The 12271-nt window shown below is 34.4% G+C and overlaps 1 protein-coding gene across 4 annotated transcripts in view; it reads left to right on the top strand.

Moving 5' to 3' along the window:
- The window catches only part of LOC141397958 (apoptosis-inducing factor 3), a 75247-nt gene that overhangs the window by 846 nt on the left and 62130 nt on the right, over positions 1-12271 (top strand). The gene's annotated exons all lie outside the window — the stretch shown is intronic.

Here is a 12271-nt window from a genome sequence, read left to right as displayed (position 1 = left end):
AGTCGTACAGTTAATGACATTTACATATTTAATTGTTTTTCAACTCCGACACAAAACGGGATATGAAAAAAGTATTTACGCAGCTTTTTAGTCCATTCGGTTGACAATTTAAAAACACGAAAAAAGGAAATAATCAACCGGTTTACATTGGTAAAAAATTAAAATAGCTAAAATACTGAAAATGTTAGCGCCAAGCAGAAGTTGTACAACAATTATAAGGACCAAATATTAAATCTGTCTGGTTACCCTAAATTTTATAACATTAGGTCTGTCCGGTTACTTTCCCAGCAAGAACTTTCTCAGAGAGTAAGGAGTTTTTATTCTCTTTTGCTAGAAAATTGTAAAAAGTAAACATGTTAGGTACTATTACATTACTTTTTATCAAAGGTATCACAAAAACTTCAAGACCCCGTACAGCATTGTAATTTGTAACAATTTAAAAATCTGGGAATCCTTCCTTCATGATTTGAAAACTTTTCTATCATAATTGTGACATTTTGTAACATGGAATGTAAATGTAGTTATATGCAAGAAAATCACAACAATAAAAAGTCACTTACAGCTGAGAAAAAAATAATAGCACCACTGTTGAAAGTTTTTATTTATCAATTATTTTATGAAAAAAAGTTAGAATTCAAATTTTTTAAATACATTCATATAAGTAGTTTAACCTAGTAAGTTTGAAAATAGGAGAAAAATTAAAATTTTGTTTACCGTTATAATACAAAAAATTGACTTTAATTTGAACCTATAAAAATGGACGAAAAAAATAATACCACTACAATTCAAGTATTGGTTTAAAATCGAAAAAACCCTGATTCGTAACTTTAATACTTAAAAGTACATTAAAGAGAAATAAATTATATAAAATTAATATTTTGTCGCATTGCCTTTTTATACCTTCCACCATATAATTAACTTTGTCATTCCGTTTGTAACATATCGAAATATTCGTCGGAGACCCTATAAAGTATATATATTACTAGCTGAACCCGGTGCGTTTCGCTACCCCTTTAGATTGATATGCATTTGAAATTTTACGGATTTTTTAAAATCAGATAGAAATAAATTCAAAAATTTAAAGTAAAGTATTTATTCTAATGCTTTAGGATATACAATGTTTTTTGTTTTTCCTTCAGGAGCGTAAAACAAATCGGCCGGTCTACCAACACGTGAACATGCAACGTAGAGCTGACCATGAGAAAAGCAAGAACATGCTAAATTTAGGCCGCATACACGAAGAGTCTGTCCTTGGGATTTATTTATAGTCAATGCAAATGTCAAACGTACAGGAAACTGCAATCTTTTAAAATTGAAGGGCGTTTCTGTTGCTATTAGAGGGATTCGAGGTAGAATTACATCTGAACCTATATACTTCCCAGTAATAATGGTTGCCTCAATTAAATAGTTATGTAGTTTTTTTTACTGTTAACCTTGTACCATTGCAAAGGCGAGGTGGGTCTATGCTTCTTAATAAAATAATAGGAACACCAACTTTTAGCACTAAATTATGTGGTGGAAAGCCTGAAGATCCAACGAACTTAGGAATTCAACTGGATAGTTAACCGCGTCGTCTTCAGTTGCCACAGTATCAATGGATTTGTACGTTCGTGCATTTCCTGAAATTCTATTGACTGAAATTCTTTCAATATAATTTACCAATTTGCTTTGTCGACCAATTCCCGCCACATATTCCAAATTTCATTGAAATGGGCTTACATAGCGTGTTTGGTGCATCAAATACATGAAATCGGCCGAAAATATATATGGGAGCTATATCCCAATCTGAACCGATTTTAAAATAGTTTGGAACATTTATTTCTGCAATAAATGCCGTCACAGATTCCAAATTTCATTGGAATTGGGCATACAAAACGTGTTTTATGCATCAAATGAATTAAATCGGCCGACAATATATATCCAAATCTGAGCCTATTTCAAATTACTTTGGCAAATTTATTTTTAGACCAAATTCCGTCACACATACCAAATTTGAAGACTGTATCGATAATCGTTCGTTAGATATCAGCATACAAAGTCTACAGTTTTTGGAGGTACTTCCGATCCTGAGGCTATATCTCCAGATCGGGGCGAAATTTTTAAAATTTATATAGCCTGTGACACTTTCAGGCCGTGTGGTAATATACTCTGAAAGTTTCAGGAAGATCAGTTCAGCGGTTTTTGAGTCCATAAACTTCAAACAAACAAACGTACAAACATTTTCCTCCGTTATAGATATACTCGTAGATACCGCCCAAATTTCACTGAAATAAACATGGGAGCTATAGCCAAATCAACACCGATTTCAATACTTATTTCTACACCAAATTTAGTTACACATTGGACATACATAGCGTGTTTGGGGCATCAAATACATGAAATCGGCCGAAAATATATATAGGAGCTATATCCAAATCTGAACCGATTTCAATATAATTCGGCATACTCATTTCTACAACAAATTTAGTCACACATTCCAAATTTCATTGAAATTGGACATACATAGTGGGTTGGGTGCATCAAATACATGAAATCGGCCGAAAATATATATAGGAGCTATATCCAAATCTGAACCGATTTCAACATAATTCGGCATACTCATTTCTACCACAAATTTAGTCAGACATTCCTAATTTCATTGAAATTGGACATATATAGTGGGTTGGGTGCATCAAATACATGAAATCGGCCGAAAATATATATAGGAGCTATATCCAAATCTGAACCGATTTCAACATAATTCGGCATACTCATTTCTGCCACAAATTTAGTCACACATTCCCAATTTCATTGAAATTGGACATACATAGTGGGTTGGGTGCATCAAATACATGAAATCGGCCGAAAATATATATAGGAGCTATATCCAAATCTGAACCGATTTCAATATAATTCGGCATACTCATTTCTATATCAAATTTAGTCACACATTCCAAATTTCATAGAAATTGGACATACATAGTGGTTTGGGTGCATCAAATACATGAAATCGGCCGAAAATATATATAGGAGCTATATCCAAATCGGAACCGATTTCAACATAATTTGGCATACTCATTTCTGCAAAAAATTTAGTCACACATTCCAAATTTCATTGAAATTGGATATACATAGTGGGTTGGGTGCATCAAAAACATGAAATCGGCCGAAAATATATATAGGAGCTATATCCAAATCTGAACCGATTTCAATATAATTCGGCATACTCATTTCTACCACAAATTTAGTCACACATTCCTAATTTCATTGAAATTGGACATACATAGTGGTTTGGGTGCATCAAATACATGAAATCGGCCGAAAATATATATAGGAGCTATATCCAAATCTGAACCGATTTCAACATAATTTGGCATACTCATTTCTGCAACAAATTTAGTCACACATTCCAAATTTCATTGAAATCGGACATATGTAGCGTGTTTGGTATATCAAATACTTGAAATCGGACTAAAATATATATGGGATCTATATCCAAATCTGAACCGATTTCGATATAGTTTGGCACATTTTGTTATAAGCTACGTTCCGTCACACATTCCAAATTTCATGGAAATCGGACATATATAGCGTGTTTGATACATCAAATACTTGAAATCGGACGAAAATATATATGGGAGCTATATCCAAATCTGGACCGATTTCGATATATTTTGGCACATTTATTTTTAGGCTAAAATCCATCACACATTTCAAATTTGGAGTCTGTATCTGTAACCGTTCTATAGATATTTGCATACAAAATTTAAATTTTTTGGAGGTACCTCCGATTCTGATGCTATATCTCCGGATCAGAGCGGAATTTCGAAACTTTTTATGGCCTATGTTACTTTCAGGCGATGTAGTAATATACCCTGAAAATTTCAGCAAGATCGGTTCAGCGGTTTTTGAGTCTATAAATTTCAAACAAACAAACAAACAAACAAACATACAAACATTTTTCTATTTTATATATATAGATTTCTGGTATCTGGATCTCTCGACCTTTCCATAGATGCCAATTATGTTGATTTACGTGCTCAGATAACAGAGTTACAGCCTAGTATATACAGAAATTCCATTTAATACTGAAAATGATTTTTTTCACGATGTTAGAATTTTGGTCAAGGAAGATGCCAACAATTTTTGATAATGAGCGGATAGTTCTTAATTTTTAATTTTTTAATTTTTTCTTCATTGTGAATAATCGTCAAGCTAATGTCGAAAAATCAGTTCTACCATTTTTTACCTGCAGAAATTTGTCTGGTAGCCTGTGGTAGAAGAGAAAGGCATTTGTGCTCTCTCTATTCTCTCATTCTCTTAAAAATTGATGCCAGTTTTAGGGGTTAAGGAACGCTTTGCAGGTTAAAAATGGTAAAAATGGCAACCTCAGATAAGTAAAGGAACAAAGCTCGAATTTACAAATAAAAATCGATAAAAATGGAGAAAAAAATAATAGCACCACCAACATAATTTTTTTAAAAACCGTTAGTTCCGGCTGATATTCAAGGTGACAACCACGTGGTTAAACAATTTAAACTGAATTTGAATATTTTGGATGACAATATTAAAATATTTTAAATAAAATGGTTCGCGGAAAACACTGTAGTGCAGATAAGCGAAAGGAAAGCCCTACATAGAAGTTGGTCGATTGGTTGGGTGTTCTAACAAAATGATCCATAATGCAATCAATTACCACAGAAAAAGTGAAAAACGTAGAAGAAAACACGTTTTGTCGCCGCTTCTTGTGAAAAGATTGATCCGCGAGAGCAAAAAGGATCCTTTCAAAGCCGCAACTGAATTAAAAGAGGACCTGAAAATTACTTCCACTGTACAAACAGTTCGTACATGTCTCAGGCAACACAATTTAAAAGCCTGCTCTCCAAGGTAGGTCCTACTTTTAAATGCAAGACACATTACCAATCGTATGAAGTTCGCAAAGAGCCATCTTAATTGGGAAGCACAGCTATGAAGGAATATTTTGTGGGCGGATGAGAGCAAGGTAGTTATGTATGGAGGAATAGCATCTCGGCCATACGTAAGACGTCAAAAAAATCCAAATACCACCCCAGATATACAACAAAAACAATTAAACATGGAGGAACAAGTGTAATGGTATGGGGTTGTTTCTCTCTCCATATGCTAGGAAAGAAATGCCGTTTATATTGGTCTTCCAACAGGACAATGGCCCTAAGCATATCAGCAAGAAGGCTAAGGAATGATTTGTTGGGAATTCTGTAAAGGTTTTGGAGTGGCCTGCGCAGTCACCCGACTTAAATCCCATAGAAAATTTGTGGACGGACATCAAAAAGGCAGTTGCTGCTTCCAAACCAACAACAACAGAAACACTATGGAATGTAATTCGAGAGTCCTGGAACAATATTCCTCTAAAACAATGCCAAGATTTGGTGAAATCAATGCCAAGGCGATGTGCTGCGGTTATAGCAAAACAAGTAAGAACGGCGTTAATTTCGGCCGGGCCGAACTTGTTATACCCTCCACCACGAGTTGTAATGAAGTAAAATGTAATAATTAGTTTCCTTTCTTGTGTGAAGAAGACTTAATACTAAATTTCAGCAATTTCGGTAAAACAATGTGAAGCACCGTTCTATGGGGGCTAGTTCAAAACGTCTATTTATACCGACAAATTTCTGACGGAAAGTTTTTAGGCTCAAAGAAGACTAAATACCAAATTTCCTATATTTCGGTAAGAGAATGTGGCTAAAACTTAAAAAATACCGAAAATCAAGAAGTACGCTTCTATGGGGATATAGGAAGACGTGGACCTATACTGATAACACTCTTCTGAAATATTTTTTAACTCTTGGAAGACGAAATAACGAATTTCAGCCATTTCGGTTGGATATTGACGTCACAATCATCAGTATTACTAAAATCGGGAGGTACCCTTCTATGGGGGCTATATTGAAATGTGGACCTATACCGACGAATTTTAGTCAGAAATGGGGCAATATGAAAGCGTGGACCTGTACAGACATATTTCTGGCGAACAGTTTTATATCACATTGAAGACTAAATACCAAATTTCAGCAATTTTGGTGGAATATTGAAGACACAACCTTCAAAATACGAAAAATCGGGAGGTGCCTTTCCATGGGGGCTATATGAAGGCGTGGACCTATACCGACAAATTTAAAGGGGAAGTTTGAGTACCCCAACGAAGTCTAAATACCAAATTTCAGCAATTTCGGTGGAATATTGAGGCCACAACGTTCAAAATACCGAAAATCGAGAGGTACTGTTCTATGGGGGCTATATGAAGGCATGGAGCGATACCGACAAAGTTCTGGGGGGAAGTTTTATACCACCAACGTAGACTAAGTACCAAATTTCAGCCATTTCGGTGTGATAATGAATCTAAAACCTTCAAAATACCGAGAATCGGAGGTACTGTTCTATGGGGGCTATATGAAGGTGTGGACCGATACCGAAAAAATTCTGGGGGAAAGTTTTATACCCCTAAAGAAGACTACGTACCAAATTTCAGCCATTTTGGTAGGATAATGAAGCTAAAACTTAAAAAATACCGAAAATCGGGAGATATCGTTTTATGGGGGCTATGTGAAGGTGTGGTCCGATACAGACAAAATTCTGGGGGAAAGTTTTATACCCCTAAAGAGGACTACGTACCAAATTTCAGCCATTTTGGTAGGATAATGAAGCTAAACCCTTAAAAATACCGAAAATCGGGAGGTACCGTTCTATGGAGGCTATATCAAAACGTGGACCGATATATCCCATTTTCAATACCAACCATCCTGCAAGTAATAAAAACGTCTGTACCAAATTTTGACTCTCTATCTTTAAAATTGCGAGCTGTATCTTGATTTCAACAGACAGACGGACGGACGGACGGACATGGTCAAATCGACATAGAATTTTATGCTGATCAATCTATATATATAAAATAGAAAAATGTTTGTATGTTTGTTTGTTTGTTTGAAATTTATAGACTCAAAAACCGCTGAACCGATCTTGCTGAAATTTTCAGGGTATATTACTACATCGCCTGAAAGTAACATAGGCCATAAAAAGTTTCGAAATTCCGCTCTGATCCGGAGATATAGCATCAGAATCGGAGGTACCTCCAAAAAATTTAAACTTTGTATGCAAATATCTATAGAACGGTTACAGATACAGACTCCAAATTTGAAATGTGTGATGGATTTTAGCCTAAAAATAAATGTGCCAAAATATATCGAAATCGGTCCAGATTTGGATATAGCTCCCATATATATTTTCGTCCCATTTCAAGTATTTGATGTACCAAACACGCTATATATGTCCGATTTCCATGAAATTTGGAATGTGTGACGGAACGTAGCTTATAACAAAATGTGCCAAACTATATCGAAATCGGTTCAGATTTGGATATAGATCCCATATATATTTTAGTCCGATTTCAAGTATTTGATATACCAAACACGCTACATATGTCCGATTTCAATGAAATTTGGAATGTGTGACTAAATTTGTTGCAGAAATGAGTATGCCAAATTATGTTGAAATCGGTTCAGATTTGGATATAGCTCCTATATATATTTTCGGCCGATTTCATGTATTTGATGCACCCAAACCACTATGTATGTCCAATTTCAATGAAATTAGGAATGTGTGACTAAATTTGTGGTAGAAATGAGTATGCCGAATTATATTGAAATCGGTTCAGATTTGGATATAGCTCCTATATATATTTTCGGCCGATTTCATGTTTTTGATGCACCCAACCCACTATGTATATCCAATTTCAATGAAATTTGGAATGTGTGACTAAATTTTTTGCAGAAATGAGTATGCCAAATTATGTTGAAATCGGTTCCGATTTGGATATAGCTCCTATATATATTTTCCGCCGATTTCATGTATTTGATGCACCCAAACCACTATGTATGTCCAATTTCTATGAAATTTGGAATGTGTGACTAAATTTGATATAGAAATGAGTATGCCGAATTATATTGAAATCGGTTCAGATTTGGATATAGCTCCTATATATATTTTCGGCCGATTTCATGTATTTGATGCACCCAACCCACTATGTATGTCCAATTTCAATGAAATTGGGAATGTGTGACTAAATTTGTGGCAGAAATGAGTATGCCGAATTATGTTGAAATCGGTTCAGATTTGGATATAGCTCCTATATATATTTTCGGCCGATTTCATGTATTTGATGCACCCAACCCACTATATATGCCCAATTTCAATGAAATTAGGAATGTCTGACTAAATTTGTGGTAGAAATGAGTATGCCGAATTATGTTGAAATCGGTTCAGATTTGGATATAGCTCCTATATATATTTTCGGCCGATTTCATGTATTTGATGCACCCAACCCACTATGTATGTCCAATTTCAATGAAATTTGGAATGTGTGACTAAATTTGTTGTAGAAATGAGTATGCCGAATTATATTGAAATCGGTTCAGATTTGGATATAGCTCCTATATATATTTTCGGCCGATTTCATGTATTTGATGCCCCAAACACGCTATGTATATCCAATGTGTAACTAAATTTGGTGTAGAAATAAGTATTGAAATCGGTGTTGATTTGGCTATAGCTCCCATGTTTATTTCAGTGAAATTTGGGCGGTATCTACGAGTATATCTATAACGGAGGAAAATGTTTGTACGTTTGTTTGTTTGAAGTTTATGGACTCAAAAACCGCTGAACTGATCTTCCTGAAACTTTCAGAGTATATTACCACACGGCCTGAAAGTGTCACAGGCTATATAAATTTTAAAAATTTCGCCCCGATCTGGAGATATAGCCTCAGGATCGGAAGTACCTCCAAAAACTGTAGACTTTGTATGCTGATATCTAACGAACGATTATCGATACAGTCTTCAAATTTGGTATGTGTGACGGAATTTGGTCTAAAAATAAATTTGCCAAAGTAATTTGAAATAGGCTCAGATTTGGATATATATTGTCGGCCGATTTAATTCATTTGATGCATAAAACACGTTTTGTATGCCCAATTCCAATGAAATTTGGAATCTGTGACGGCATTTATTGCAGAAATAAATGTTCCAAACTATTTTAAAATCGGTTCAGATTGGGATATAGCTCCCATATATATTTTCGGCCGATTTCATGTATTTTCTACACCAAACACGCCAAGTATGTTCAATTTTAACGAAATTTGGAATCTTTGACGGAATTGATCCTAGAAATTAGTTTGCCAAATTATATTGAAGTCGGATCAGATTTGGATATACCTCCAATATATATTTTTGACCGATTTCATGTATTTTATGCAATAAACACCTTATGTTTGTCCAATTTCAATGAAATTTGAAATATGTGGCGGAAATTGATCTACAAAAAAAATTGTCAAATTATATTGAAATCGGTTCAGATTTACATATAGCTCCCATATATATTTTCGGCCGATTTCATGTATTTGATGCACCAAACACGCTATGTAAGCCCATTTCAATGAAATTTGGAATATGTGGCGGGAATTGGTCGACAAAGCAAATTGGTAAATTATATTGAAAGAATTTCAGTCAATAGAATTTCAGGAAATGCACGAACGTACAAATCCATTGATACTGTGGCAACTGAAGACGACGCGGTTAACTATCCAGTTGAATTCCTAAGTTCGTTGGATCTTCAGGCTTTCCACCACATAATTTAGTGCTAAAAGTTGGTGTTCCTATTATTTTATTAAGAAGCATAGACCCACCTCGCCTTTGCAATGGTACAAGGTTAACAGTAAAAAAACTACATAACTATTTAATTGAGGCAACCATTATTACTGGGAAGTATATAGGTTCAGATGTAATTCTACCTCGAATCCCTCTAATAGCAACAGAAACGCCCTTCAATTTTAAAAGATTGCAGTTTCCTGTACGTTTGACATTTGCATTGACTATAAATAAATCCCAAGGACAGACTCTTCGTGTATGCGGCCTAAATTTAGCATGTTCTTGCTTTTCTCATGGTCAGCTCTACGTTGCATGTTCACGTGTTGGTAGACCGGCCGATTTGTTTTACGCTCCTGAAGGAAAAACAAAAAACATTGTATATCCTAAAGCATTAGAATAAATACTTTACTTTAAATTTTTGAATTTATTTCTATCTGATTTTAAAAAATCCGTAAAATTTCAAACGCATATCAATCTAAAGGGGTAGCGAAACGCACCGGGTTCAGCTAGTAAAGATATAAAATACATATATATTAAAATTTTTCCAATTTTCACACAAAAGTTTCGGTCCAATTCACTCGCTAAAAACTATCTGATCATCATGTAAAATTGCAAGCTTGTTTTCTGTCATAACGCATAAAATTGTGAATTGTTACACAATGTTGCAAACATATATTTGTTTGGACACAAACAAATTATGTTTGGATCCAAACATATTTCTAACATATATTTTTCTGCGTGTATATAGAGCACACTCATGAGATATATGTATATTAAACGATGTAAAATCACGAATTCTATAATCCTATTATAAGTTTTGAATATTAGTTTTAAAACCTCGAAATTCTGGCTTCAAAATGTCAGCATCAGTTTTAGGTGGATGCATCGGATATATCGAAAAATCATACACTAGTATAATGTTGTCCATGAAGAATTCTTTGAGTCTTTTTTGGGCATAGGTCTATAAAATGTAAGGTTAATCCAGAAATCGGAAGGGAACATATAGAAACTTGTTAGCTTCAACCCATTTTTCTACATTGATGCCAACACAGGTTCCACGTAAATTAATTTTAATGGTCGACGAATTTCAGTCTTACTATATCGAATATGTTAACAATTTGCGAATTCTGAAAGGATGAAACTCGGATTCATCGATTGTAAAACATTTTTGGTTTTTACCATATACACTCGTTAGCCTAAGGGCTGAGGATTAGGGTAATACGCGTTTTCTAATGTACCCTTTATTTTCACACGCCACTGTTATAATGGACCTAATTTTCGCTAAACTGAATTTGTTCCTAAGTGTTATCAGACATTTTTATTTTTTTTTTTACCAATTCAATTGGCCTAAATAGTGTTAATAATATCACAACCTTATAGCCAAAAACTACATTATTAACATTTTTAGCATAGTTGTGACGGATTTAACTGTACTGCCACCACACCTACACAAACAACAAGAAATCAATTTGACATTATACTTAACGTTGACTTTAAATTTGAACAATGAAAAATCATTCATTGTTCTGCAAAAAAGACTTATTTCAAATTTGATGTTTTGATGTCGAAGTGAGTTATTTTTGTTTTCCATTAATGCACACTCCTCCTACAGTCAATCAAAATTCAGTATAAACCACAAAATAATTTTAAATTGAAAGACAACAGCCACATGGCAAAACAATGAATAACTAACTCATACCACAAGGGGATAGGAAGTAAGCGGAAGACTGACTATACTTACATAGTTAATTCTTGTAGATATAAAAGACCTTCGGAAGATTGTTTATGTAAGTTTTACGAATATTGATTATAAACCACGGTGCTCTTGAACCAACTTTAAATGAAAGATGATTACACCTGGGAAGTTTTTCCGGATACCGAAACTGCAATGTTCATAGATGAGAAAAATAAAAAATTCGCCGGAGCGCTTTTTAAATAAATCGCGGTAAAATTTCACATTTTTAGGTTTTTTTTTTGGTTTCACGATTTTACTTGGCAATTGCAAGTCCTATTGAAATGGGATTTGGTAAAATATTGTAGCTGTGAAAATTCTCTACAAGATTGACCTTTATGATATTTTCGTAGGTTCTACCAGTTTTGATATATAGAAGTTCAAATTGGGACAATGCACTGACTGTGTCGCCCCCTTATAAAACAATGTCATGTAAGGTGCGCCTTGACTAACATTAAATAAAAGTCGCTTACACCTTAGAAGTTTTTGCGGATTCTGAAACAGCAATGTTCATAGATGAGAAAAAAACCAAAAAACAAGAAAAGAACGCTGTCGGGATTTTTAAATAAATCGCGATCAAAGTTCACGTTTGTAGGTCTATTTTCAGTTTTCGCGATTTTGCTTGGAAACCGCAAGTCCTATCAAAATGGAGCTAAAGAAACTTTTGTATCTGTGAAAATTCTCTAGAGGATTGACCTATATTATTTGTTCTCAGGTTGTACCATTTTTGAGATAAAGAAGCTCAGGTTGCATTTTTTGTTAGTGTTTCGCGATTTTGCTTGAATACGACAAGTCTTATCGATATGGAACCTGAGAAAATCCTATAATTATTGTTCCACAAACATCCCAGATGGGACAGGGGAGACTTCTCTCATATCAATGA

This window comes from Musca autumnalis, unplaced genomic scaffold (assembly GCF_047663935.1).
Source record: "Musca autumnalis isolate F117 unplaced genomic scaffold, ASM4766393v1 scaffold_3, whole genome shotgun sequence".
NCBI lineage: Eukaryota > Metazoa > Arthropoda > Insecta > Diptera > Muscidae > Musca > Musca autumnalis.
This window is presented reverse-complemented; position numbering and strand designations above follow the sequence as displayed.